We start from the raw sequence: 12,775 nt of genomic DNA, 5'->3' as shown, positions 1-12,775 counted from the left end.
ACCCTTAAAATGGGATCATAATCCCAGGTTCTATACAAAAGATCCAAAAGTGCACATCTCCCAAGTTTACAGAAACTTGACTAAGCTTTGTCTTCTGCACCACCTCATCCATGAAGGAGCCACCTTGAAATGCAGGCTCTCCCAAGGGCTGTGGTATGCACAGTTTTGATGTGGGAAGGGTAGTGCAGTGAATGACTTGTTATCAAGCTCAAGTGCAACCGTACCGTGGCTCTTGCCACGGTATCAAGTGTGCGTGAAATTAAGTGACGTCAGTTATCCACAGACTCGGTGCCAACAGCCTCTGAGGTGTCTGAGAACCGAGCTCAGCCTTCGGGGACGCAGTGGCAGGCAGAACAGGTACAGAGCGCTCTGAGAGGCTGTCGGCTCTGGGCACGTGTGGCAACACCCCCCGCCCCCACCTTCCCCGTCTGCAGCCCCCACTGCCCTGCTCACAGCCCGCCTTCTGACTGTGCAAGAGCCTCACCTCTGTAAACTTTCCGCCCATGCATGGGCTGAAGTCACGCGATAACCCCGATAGGTTCACGGGCGTTTGTACTTTAAAAAGGTCCTTGAACGTAAAATGATGAATATACAGATGGCAGGTTGGTAGAAGGTATATACGCAGATAAACAAAGATCGGAGGGAAGCACACATACAAAATGAAAATGTTCGCGTGTTGGGGTGGCAGGCTGGCTCTGCCATTCAGCAAACCCAGTACTGAATGTCTGCCAGAATCAGGCAAGGCGTCGGCGACCCAAGCCGTGTGGTTTACCATCTGCGAGTAGAGAGACTAGTGAGCTGATAACCCCGGAGATAACAGTACAACTACTCACTGTGATGTGTAGTAAAGTCCAGGAGGACATACAGGACTGGTCATCCCCACCTCTGCCTGGGCGGGATCAAGAACAGCCCCCTTGAGGCAGCGATGTTTGTTCCGAGGTCTCGCCAGCGTGCCTCCTGGGAGCCCGAAGAAGAACACGGGGTCCTGGCTGATGCAGAGGGATGGGCAGCAGGTGGGGAAGTGGCCGGAGACTTGGCCAGGCACTGAGGTCTGGTCTCATTCCGGAGCAGAGTAAGGCCACTGGAGGCTTTTTGGTTCGGGAGCGAGGAGCTCAAACATGGCCTTGGGTAACTTATCTGTTATCTTCAAAAATTCCTGTAAAACTTTTGTCACGCTGTCCCCCCCACACAATTAGAATAATTATGAATTGTCTGCGACCGCAATAGAACGATACGTGATACAGTGTTTTATATGGAAATGCAAGCGTGAAATCCCATGTGCCAGACGGTCACTGGTATGAAATCCGCACAAGGTGGATAAAGCCCAGAGGGTTCACGGGAACACATGGGAGTTTGTGAGGCTGTGGGATCGCAGGGCTCACATCGGCCTTTCAGAGAAAATGGTTGTCACGGTTTTCTGTTCATACAACTTGGAAAGAATCTAAATAAGAAAAGTCTCCACGTGTAACGTTTGGCAGACGCATCTGTAAGATCTCGATGGAGCTTCCACGGATCAAGCCTTCACCTCATTCTCTTTACTTGAATTCTATCTAGTACATTTGGGAACAGGAACAGGACCCTGAATTTGTGTAACTGGCAGAAAATAGGTGATGAGAGAATTTAAATGTCACCATAGCAACCAGCACAGACCCGCCCCCTGGTGCCACACCCACCTCCTTCCAGGCTCTGGAAATACCACTGTTAAAGAAAAGAGGTGGGGTGGGTCCCCACCGGTCCCCACCCCCTCCCTGCTGGCCGCTCTTCCTCTGCACCTGGCTGAACAAGCATCTCTACACGGGCTCGCCAGGTGATGGCGCTGCAGTGTCCATGCGGCAGTGCCCAGATGCATGCCTGATGAGGGCGCCTCCTTTAGGGGCAAAATGCATAGACCTAATGAAAAGCGGAAGACCGTTCACAGCCAAAGAAAAGCTTAACCGTACTTTTAGATCATGTTTAACTGGAGTAAATTTTTTATTTCGAATTGAAGATAATTTTAAAAGATTGCTCTCAATAAACGTCTTAATTGCAATAAAAATTTATCAGAAAAGTAAACAAGGGACCCCTGGGTGGCTCAGTCTGTTAGGCATCCAACTTTGGCTCAGGTCAGGATCTTACGGCTTGTAAGTTCAAGTTCAAGCCCCGTATCTGGCTCTGTGCTGACAGGTCAGAGCCTGGAGCCTGTTTTGGATTCTGTGTCTCCCTCTCTCTCTGCCCCTCCCCAAATCACACACACACTCTCTCTCTCTCTCTCTCTCAAAAATAAATAAACATTAAAAAATTTTTTAAAGATTGCTCTCAATAAACTCCTTCTATTTTTGGCAGAATCCACAATTTTATGTTTAATTAAAAAGTTATTTGCACCTTTCAGTCCATCAGCAGAAAGAGTTTTCTTATTTTTCTTGTAGAAAAAAATCAGGCAAAAAGTACAAATAAGGGGATCTGTATTATGGCGTATTAACTTGCACAATAAAAACCCCTTTTCCAAATCACCGACGTACAATAATTCTCTTGGGCTAGTTTCCCAGATAAATATCACTTAACAATGCAAACAATTACAGCCTAATTTTCTACAAAACGGGTTTTTGAAGTAAAGCTAAAGCATCAATGGCTAATCACATGGAGATCTAATTCCATTGTGATAGCACTGTTGGCTAATTGTTAAGCTTTAGAATGACCATTCCAAAGGCTTCTTTTGCCCTCTACGTTTCTATTTTTAAAAAAATGGCCACGAACTTTTATTTTTTATTTTTTTTCATTCAGTAAATATTTATTAGGTGTTTGCACTTTTCTCTTTGCACTGCTCATTTCATTTCTGCTGCCTGAAACATTCTCTATCCATCATCTTCCCCCAAAGCCCAAACCCAAATATCTTCTGTGTCCTGAAAATTTCTGTCTTTCTTTCCTAACCTCATCAGTCCTTCTGTCTCCCTTCCCCCAAAGCCTCCACTGTTTCATTTATACATCCCTCTTTATTTTATTTTATTTTTTTTAATTTACATCCAAATTAGTTAGCATATAGTGCAACCACGATTTCAGGAGTAGATTCCTTAAGGCCCCTTACCCAGTTAGGCCATCCCCACTCTCAATAAAATTCTCAATTGCAATAAAAAGCTGTCGGAAAAGTAAACGACGTCAACGTGCACAATTGGATGAAGTTTTGCAGAGTGAACTCTTATTTTTAGCAACCCCCCCCCCGCCCCCACCCCCAGACCAAGAAACAGAACAAACCAGCTTCCCAGATGCCCCTCCCATTCACTGCTCCCTTCCTCCCCAGAGGGGCCCCACTCTCCCGGATGCCTACACCATGGCTTTTGTTCTGGAGTTGGCTGTCTGTGCCTATTTTAAACATTATGTAAATGAAACCTGCAGTATTCTTTTTGTGTCTGACGTCTTTCACTCAATATTACGTCTGTGAGTTTCTCTCCCTTGCTCTGTAGTATCCCACCGCGGGCGTGTGCTGAAACGGATGTATCTGCTCGCTGATGCTGGGCATCTGGGGTTCTAGTCTTTGAGGACCACGGACTCATACTTGCGTGTGTCTTTGAGTGCACGTGCGCACATTTCGCTGAGTGTGTCACCGGGAGGGAAAACCCGTGTGGGATCCTCCGGTGTGTCTGTGCTCAGCTTTAGTAGAAACCGCCAGTTTTCCAAACCGGTTGTATCAACTTGTACTCCCTCTGGCAGCGAATGCCAGGGCTAGCGGCTCCACGGCCTTGCCAACACTTGGTACTTTCCATCTGCTCATCTTAGCTACTCCCCTGCTGCAGACGTCTCTGCATATCCAAAGAACACGAAGACATCGCTCCACATTAGTCTCTGGATGGCCGTGTCCCTATAGGACAGCAGTGACCACCTAAACCCCCCACATGCCCTCATGCCCTCCCAAATGCACACAGATCAACAAAGATAAAAGACAAAAGTCTGTAGCACCCACACCTGCAGCGTAACCGTGTCCCTATAGGACAGCAGTGACCACCTAAACCCCAATGTCCCCACATGCCCTCCCAAAACCACACAGATCAACAAAGATAACAGACAAAAGTCTGTACCACCCACACCCGCAGCGTAACCTGGAGGCCAGAGAATATTGCAGACTTTGCGTTATAAGTAACTAGGAAACGAGGGGCGGGTGCCTGGGTGGCTCAGTCGGTTAGGCTTCTGACTTCAGTTCAGGTCATGATCTCACGGCTTGTGAGTTTGAGCCCCACGTCGGGCTCTGTGCTGACAGCTCGGAGCCTGGAGCCTGCTTCGGATTCTGTCTCCCTCTCTCTTCACCCCTCCCCTGCTCACTCTCTGACTCTCTCTCTCTCTCTCAAAAATAAACAAACATTTAAAAAACAATTAAAAAAAAAAAGAGAGTTTCTAATTAACAAGGCCAGCTCTGGAAAAGGAGGCAGTCGTGGACCTGGTGATGACTGACCACAGATGGCGTCACCCAGAAAGAGTCTCCCGTCCCTGGTGGGGGTTCTGAGGGCAGGTCTGGAACCCTGGGGACAGAAGCACCAGCTACTGGCTTGAGGAGGCTCAGGGCAGCCTCAGGCAGGTACTGCTTCTGAGGGGGAGGGCAGCTCCAAGGGGGCAGCATCCCTGAGAGGCTTACTGGTGAAGGGAAAGAAAAACGGCAAATGGGTCGAAATCTACAGAAACAAACAATGCTCAGTAGAAACACCGGTTGTTCTGCCTGTGGCTCCGGAACATTCCAATATAAAGTAAACAACAAAGGACAAACAGCATCCATGCAAAATCTTCCCTAATCTACCGTAGGCTAGAAGCAAAACCATTCAGTTAATGGAATATTCTCCCCCAAATAGCGGTGAAAACATACTACTTAGAACTAAGTAGGTAGCTTCCAGAAGAAATAGTCAAAGGAGGTAAAAATTGGTTGCACTTTGAAAGCCTGCCTGAGGAGAAGTGGCAAATTTTTGAACAATGTTTTTCAACAGCCACAAACTTATGGAAAAGTTGGTAGTAAAGTGCAAATCACTTTTTTCCCTTCTTTTTTTAATGCTTATTTTTGAGAGAGAGAGAGAGATCACGCATGAACCAGGGAGGTGCAGAGAGAGGGACAGAGGATCCAAAGAGGGCTCCACGCAGACCGCAGCAAGCCCGAGGCAGGCCTTGATCCCACCAGCCGTCAGATCACGACCTGAGCTGAAGTCGGGCATTTAACTGCCTGAGCCACCCAGGCGCCCCCTTTTTTCTCCTTCTGATGCAACGGATAAGTTGCTCAACTGATGTCTCATCCATCCAGAACTCGTTCGTACGTGAGGCCCGCCGGCGAGGGCACCTCCTGTGAAGCCACACGCAACCACCACCATCGGGAAGGTAGTGCTGTTACTGTCCACAGGCCAGTCCCCACCCCCCACTCAGGAGTGGCCTGTCCTCCACAGGGAGAGGGTTCTGTTCGACCACTCGCTGTGCTGATCGTCGCCTCTCCTTACTCTACTTCAGTCTGAAACAGTTCCTCTGCCTTTCCCTGACCTTTAAGACCAGCTTTTGAAGATTCCAGACCTGTTGTTTTGTAGAACACCACTCTCTCTGCCTTGGCCTCACGTTTCCGATTCGGCATCTTTTGTGGGAATATCCTAGAAAGGATGTCCCGTTCTTCTTCTGTTTGTCCCCTTCCTCCTGATGAATGGGTCAATTGGTGAACATGGTGTTGGCCTCTTGTCTGGTGTCCTTCTTTCTCCTAGGGAATCTATAAGCCTTTGAAATTATGGGAGTATCCTATTTCTAATTAAACCTTCAGTTCTTAAATTATTTTATTTGCATCTGTATGGACTCAGGTTTTCCTATTTAATTTATTCAATCCAATGGGTTGTAATCCCTTATTGTTGTGATTTATTTTGATGCTCAAATTGGCCAGAAGGAGACCATTCAAGCTGGTCCGGCTTTTGACATGTTCTTTTCATTCTTTGCTTTGTAGTATAAAGTGTTCCAGGCTCCTCTTGACTGTTCTGTCCCCCAGCCCTGGATTCAGACATTCCTCCTGGTGCTTTAGTGAAGAATGATACGTAGAAACCAAGATCTTGGTTGGAGACATCATTGTGCTCTGATCTTCCTAGTATAGAGAGTTAGGAATCAATATCTATCTATCTATCTATCTATCTATCTAATCTATCATCTATCTATCATCTATCATCTATCCATCTATCATCTACTTACCCGTATGTTGAAGATCCTGAGTTCACAATAATACTCAATACCTCTAATTCCAAACCGATAGCCAGAGTTCATTCTAGTTTTCTTTTTTTTTTTTTTTTCTATATAACTCCTTTCTCTGACACTGAGGACCTGACTCCCTTTATCCTTCATATATTTATATACTTTTCCAATTGACCACCCTTTATGTAACCAATCTCACAGGTCCACCAACACTCCATGCCCCTTGTCATAGATGACTTCCTTTCCTGTTTGGGCCTGACTTTCCACTGTGACACTGTTCTTCCCGGATATCTTCCTTACCACCTTTGAGCTCTGAGATCCCAGTCAGGCTGCCCCTTTGCGTGGCTGCCCTCTTCACCGTACTTGGGCCCAGATGGGTCTCGCTCAGCCATTCTGTCATCCTGATTCTTTGGTAATTTGGTAATCTGTTTGATCCCAAGCTCCCATTAGTAAAATGTTGGAATTCCTGGATAAAGCTTTGAAGCCTTGTTTTTGTCCCTAACATTTTATACCTCTCTGCCTTTGCATTCTTTATCAGAGTCCGCAATCCTATCGTCCAATTTAATGTTTTAAATTTTGGCTCAAGAGTTTAATTTCCCAGAGCTCTTCCTTTTCTCTAATTTTTCATCCTATAAAAACATTCAGTGCTTGTGTTATGGATGCAATATCTTCTTTATTTCTCAAAAATACTTTCCATTTGTTTGTTTGGAATTTTTCTTCTGGTCCCCAAACCATCTGTTTCCTCCAGCCTCCTTCTGTTCATGCCTTTGTTTGACTGACTTTCATGCTTCCAAGTTGGAGTCACTCAAATGCTGGTGGTCTTTTTTTTGTCATTCATATTCAGTGTGGGACACTGACCAACAAATCAAAAGTCTTGGATTCACAAGTGGAGCTCACTGACTGGTAGGATTCCCTGTGGTTGAGAGAAGCAAGTTGATTGTTTTATTGAAGCATTCCCCAATGTCAGTACCTGGAGAAGTTTATTTGGAGAACATATACATGGCTGCAAACATTTTGGAAGCCATACTGAGGAAGAGAACTGGGGGTCTCTGTGTTAAATATAGTAAAAGTTGTATTTAAATTCTGATTCTCACCTAAGACTTCCTGTGTGTTTGGTGCACCCAAGACCAGGGATCTCCATCTTCCTCTGCAGGAAGTGGTATAGCTCTGTGCTCATTAGGTAAAGGGGTTTGGGGATCTGCCCACCCATTCACCTGGTCTTTCTACACCACCCCCCCCCCCCCCGATTTCAACCCTGGAGCTCTGCCCCACCACTCCCAGGGGCTGAGCCTCTGGGGACTCTGCAAAGTGAACCAAGTTGCTACTGAGTGTTATTCCCTCTGAGTTCCTTCAGGTGGTGTCTCTTCCATCTGCTTCTTTCATCCAAAATTGTGTTGATATCTGTTGTCTGTTGAGGTTTCCTGTTCCCTGCTGTTTTTATTGGCAGAGTCATGATTTTGCTGTTCCATTGCTGATGTATCAGTGTAGTTTGGGCAGGAGAGGAGATAGATGGTTGTGGTCGATGCCCCATGTTTAACCAGCAGTCTGGAAAGAGATGAGGAGAAATTGACCTAGCAAACAAGGACATGAGGAAGAACAGTCAAGACACAGGAGAATGGGTTTGTATCTGTGGGTCTCGCTGTCTCTGTTCCCACTTTCCCTGTTCTTCTGTACTTGGGCAGACTCTCCAAGTCCTAGCCCATACATCATCGTGGTATTAGTCAGCAGGGCAGGGCTATGCCACAGAAACAAACAGTCCCCAAATCTCAGGGGCTTGACACAGCAAAGCCTTGTTTCTCACTCATGTTGGGTGTCCAGCATGGTCAATAGTGAGACTGCCATTTTAACCACTCAAGAATCTAATTGAAGGTCTAGCTTCCATGATTATCGAGGTAAGGCAAACCACATGGCTACACCCAACTAAATGAAGGTACACAAGTATAATCCTACCACATGTTTGGGAGAACAAAAAAATATCCATGAATAGCACGAATGGCTGTCATGCCCCCAACACCTTAGGGGAGAACTAATAGGCTACAAAAGGTCTTTGTGTCAATCACTGTTCTACTCACTTGCCATATTGAATCGTACTTTTGGAGGCCCCCAGACGCTGAACTCCTGGGGGGCTGGGACTGAGTATTAACCATCTCTAACTACAGACCCCAGAAGAGAGGTCAGAACAGAGTAGAGGCTCAATGTGTTGAAAAAATAAACTTTTTTTAAACAACTAAAATTCTTCCTATCTGGTATTTTTACAGTATATACCATAGCCTCAAATAAATTAGTCTTTCCTTTGCTGAATTTCCAGAAGGAATAGGCATCACTTCTGGAATCATTAGGATTTCAGAACGGCTAAGGAAATGATCACATGTGACTGGACAGATGATCAATAGAGTGGGGAAGTGAAATCTTAACATCAGCAAACATGCTGTTAGCTTCCTAACTGCGAAAGAGTAAGAATACACCCAACAGGTGAACAAGAACACTTCTGCCTTGTGGGTGGTTTAAAAGTCTCTTACACTGTGCTCACTTTTTTTTTCCAGAAACACTTTGTGTGTGCTTTCCTTGGTTATTGGTATAGACACTTGCATAAATATTTATGCAAATGCACACTGAACTTTATCTTTTAATAAACCTTTACTCTTTGCCAAATATGAAAGCTAAATGTCCAATTCCTTAAAAAGTATAAGAACATTCCAGAGGTGTAAGATCTCCATAATTTTCCTTCTTGGTTTGCTATTTTTATAACCAGACATAGCAGATGGGAGTGATTAATGAATTCCATTAGCAATGGTAAATTTTTAACAAGGAAACCTCCCTTCCCTGAAATCCACTCCCTTAATCTCCTTATCAAATTAGTACCTTTATTTTCACAACAAAAATGGTATTCCTCCCCAGTAGTTCATTTTCAGTTCAAGCCCTGGTGGGATTCTAATTTACTCCTTACCACGAGTTCTGAAGAACTAGAGCCCCACATGACACGTCAGTCGTGATTTATCTGTGTCACATGCGTTCACGGAGGTGAGGGATTTCACGTTTGTGTTACCGAATGTTTCCGATTCCTTCCTTTGCTTGCATATAAACTACAATATAATTTCCCTTTCCTCTGTATTTCTAAATTGCTTTGTAGTACAAAGAGTGGATTCAGAAGGAATGAATTCTAAATTACTCTTGCCACTAGACCAGAAGGGGTCTGACTCCACCAGCCACAGGTCACGTGAGCAACGTGTTGGGTGACCCTGGCTCCCCAAGCTGGAGGTATTTCCCCCTGCACTTTAAAATTGCTAGCACTTTAAAATTGGCTCAGGTCATCATCTCATGGTTCATGGGTTTGAGCCCTGCATCAGGCTCACTGATGTTAGCACAGAGCCCGCTTTGGATCCTCTGTCCCCTCTCTCTCTGCCCCTCCCCTGCTCACTCTGTCTCTCAAAAATGAATAAATATTAAAAAAAAAGAAAATTGTTATCAAAGTAGTATATTATACAAAAATGGGCCGATACAGAAACTGTGTTAAACCTGCCAGAAACATGTTTAACATTTAGGTCTATTTGTTTCTATTCATTTATTTTCTCCGTCTCTTTCTCAGCCTCCTCTCCTTTCTTTTCATCTATATGTGTGTATCTATGTAATTAAATAAATAAATATATATGTACATACATACGCACATGATACACACACACACACACACACACACACACACACACACAAAGAGGAGTCAAACTGTAATACTGCTTTGAAATTCACTTTTTAAGTTTACCAATATATCACAAACATTTTCCCATAAGACTGAATATTTTTTTGGAAAGTTTGCTTTAATGGATGGGTCATATTCCATTATATAGCTGTAGCATATTTTGTTTAAATAAATGTCTATTGTTGGGTACACGGAGGTCTCCTATATTTTACCTCTATTGCTTAAGAAACAACATACTCCCTTCTATGTAAATATTTTTGCACATCTCTGACCTTCACTAAGGTTAATTCACCTAAACTGGAATCACAATTTCAAGGGTCTGAATGTTTTCCAGGGTTTAGATGCCCTCCAGATAATCAATACTAATTTACGTCCTGCCAGCACTAAAAAAGAATGTCTGTTTCATGCACTCTTACCAATCAGGGGTCACGTCACTTTAATTACATTTTTGACAATTTAGTCCATGTAAAATGGTATTTCCTTGTTATAATTTGCATTTTTTGAATCCATAGTATAGTTGAAATTTCTTATTTTTCTCAAATACAAAAGTAATAAACACTATTGCAAAATGGGCACATATTAAAATCTTTGAATGAAAACGCTTTTTTTTTTTTTAATTACTACATCACAAGTTTGGTTTGGGGAGTATTTTTCAACAGACTTTATTTTTTCGAGCAGTTTTAGGTTCAGCAAAATGGAGTGGAAGGTGAGGAGATTTCCCACATGCTTTCTGCCCTCCCGTCCCCCACGCACAGCCTCCCCCATGATCAACACCACCCACGAAGGGGGACATTTGGTTACAATGCATGAACCTGCATGGACACGCCATTATCACTCAGGGTCCACAGTCCACATTAGGCTTCATCTCCATGTTCTGTGGGCTTGCACAAATGCATAATGACGTGTGATTACCATTCGAGTGACGTACAGACTAGAATAGTCAAGCTTTAAGTAAACATTTTCTATGATCTCACACTCCTAAATTAATCATGGTCCAATGGCACAGTGTATCCTCTTTCAGATGACTTTTTTTTCCTCCAAAATATACCGTCTGGGTTTTCCCTTTTGGACCTAAAGGAGTTTACGCAGACCATTTTTCCTAAACAGACAAATTTCTCCCCAAGAACACTGGTGCGAGTTGTCAACACGGTAATTTGTATATTCAACTGCATTTTCTAATTTGCTTCAGATGTTACGTCTTTGAAAAGATGTGATCTTATTCACACGGTTGGAGCTCCTGTTCTGGTCCTGTTCTACTCCCCATGGGTATGTTCAGATCTATGTAGGATTCTGTTATATATGGCATAATTTATCCATTTTTGCATGAAAAGGCACATAGCTATTTTCCAGTCGTCCCTTTTGAAAACGGTGCTGTAATGAACGTCTTCAGATGTGAGACTTTCTGAGTGAGTGAAATGCAGGCATGTAGCATATATCCATCATCCACGGTGTTTCAGAGAAATCGTCCCATATACATTCCCACCCCCCGAACGCCCATGGGACCGAAGTGTCATCTTTTCTCTCCATGTTCCCCAACACTGCCTATTGTCCTATTTTCTTACTCTTCAAACTCATTTCTTTAGCCTACTGGAATCCATCATGGGCCATGGTATCAGGTGTAGATTTCACTTGATTTTGCCTGTATGGTGGGCAATTGTTCAGGTAGCACACAGCACCAGCTGGTCCTTCTGCCAATGTTTTGTCCCAGAGCTTTGGTAGAATCTGGTTGAGCATATCCACACAGATTGCCTTCTGAGTCCTTTGCTCTGTTTTCTTGGTCTATTTTCTCGTCCCCCTGAACACATCACCCTCTTCTAATTACTATAATGTTACAAAGTTGGGAGAAATGGTCTGTTCTCCTCCTGTCCTCCACCTGTCCCACTTCTCATGGTCACCTTTCTTCAGAATGCTTCCTCTGCTCTCTATTCTTAGCCCATATGGAGTCTATGATAAAGCTAATGCCAACTTTCATCGACAACCCCGTGGGATTTTGACTGACACTGCCTGGAACTCAAGAGTTAATTTAGAGGGAATTGATATCACCATAAAGTTATCATCCCACTTGTGAACACACAATACATTTCCACTGATTCAATTATCTGTAAATTGTGTCTTAATTTTCTCAATAAAAGTCATACTTGTCTTTTGTGAGATTTATTCCCAGATTCTTGTGAGTTCTGCTGTGTTGTTGGCAGAAACTTTTATAATTACATTTTCTAATTCATGGTTGCTGGAAACAATAACTGTGTTTCTTCCTTTCCAATCTCTTCATGTTTTATTTAGTTTGGGGACTTTTGTGGGGGTGGGGAGAAAGGAGTCCTTTTTCCTTGTCTTATGAGACTTGCCAAGGATTCCAGAACAATATTAATCAGAAACAATGATCACAGACAACATTCTCTTACAGTTAACTTCAAAATATTTCTAACATTTCACCACTCATGGGATGATTTCGGTGTCGTTGATGTCTTTTATTAAGTTCAGAACATTCCCTTTCCTTATTAGTTTGCTAAGAGTTGTTATTCGATCATATATGAGTGTTAAATTTAATTAAATGTTTTTTCTCTGCATCTATGAGATGACCATATGGTTTCTCCATAAATTTGGCAACATAGGGAATTATGCTAATAGATTTTCACATATTAAGTTATCTGTGCTCCCCACGCTTCTCAGGCGGAATGAAATATGTTCTATTCCTTTTGTATGTCCCATTTTATGATCAATATGTTTTTCATCTTGTGATAATTTAAGAGCTATATAATTTGTCCCTACTTCTCTCAGCGACTAACTTTATAGCTTTAAATAATATGGGCAGATAGCACTAAATATTGCTCAACCCAAGAAAGGAAATCTTAAAATAATTTTTGCCTCTGTCCTATGAACATCAGTTATATGTACAGGTGAGCCCACTCTGACCTC

This window comes from Panthera tigris, chromosome C1 (assembly GCF_018350195.1).
Source record: "Panthera tigris isolate Pti1 chromosome C1, P.tigris_Pti1_mat1.1, whole genome shotgun sequence".
Lineage (NCBI taxonomy): Eukaryota > Metazoa > Chordata > Mammalia > Carnivora > Felidae > Panthera > Panthera tigris.
This window is presented reverse-complemented; position numbering follows the sequence as displayed.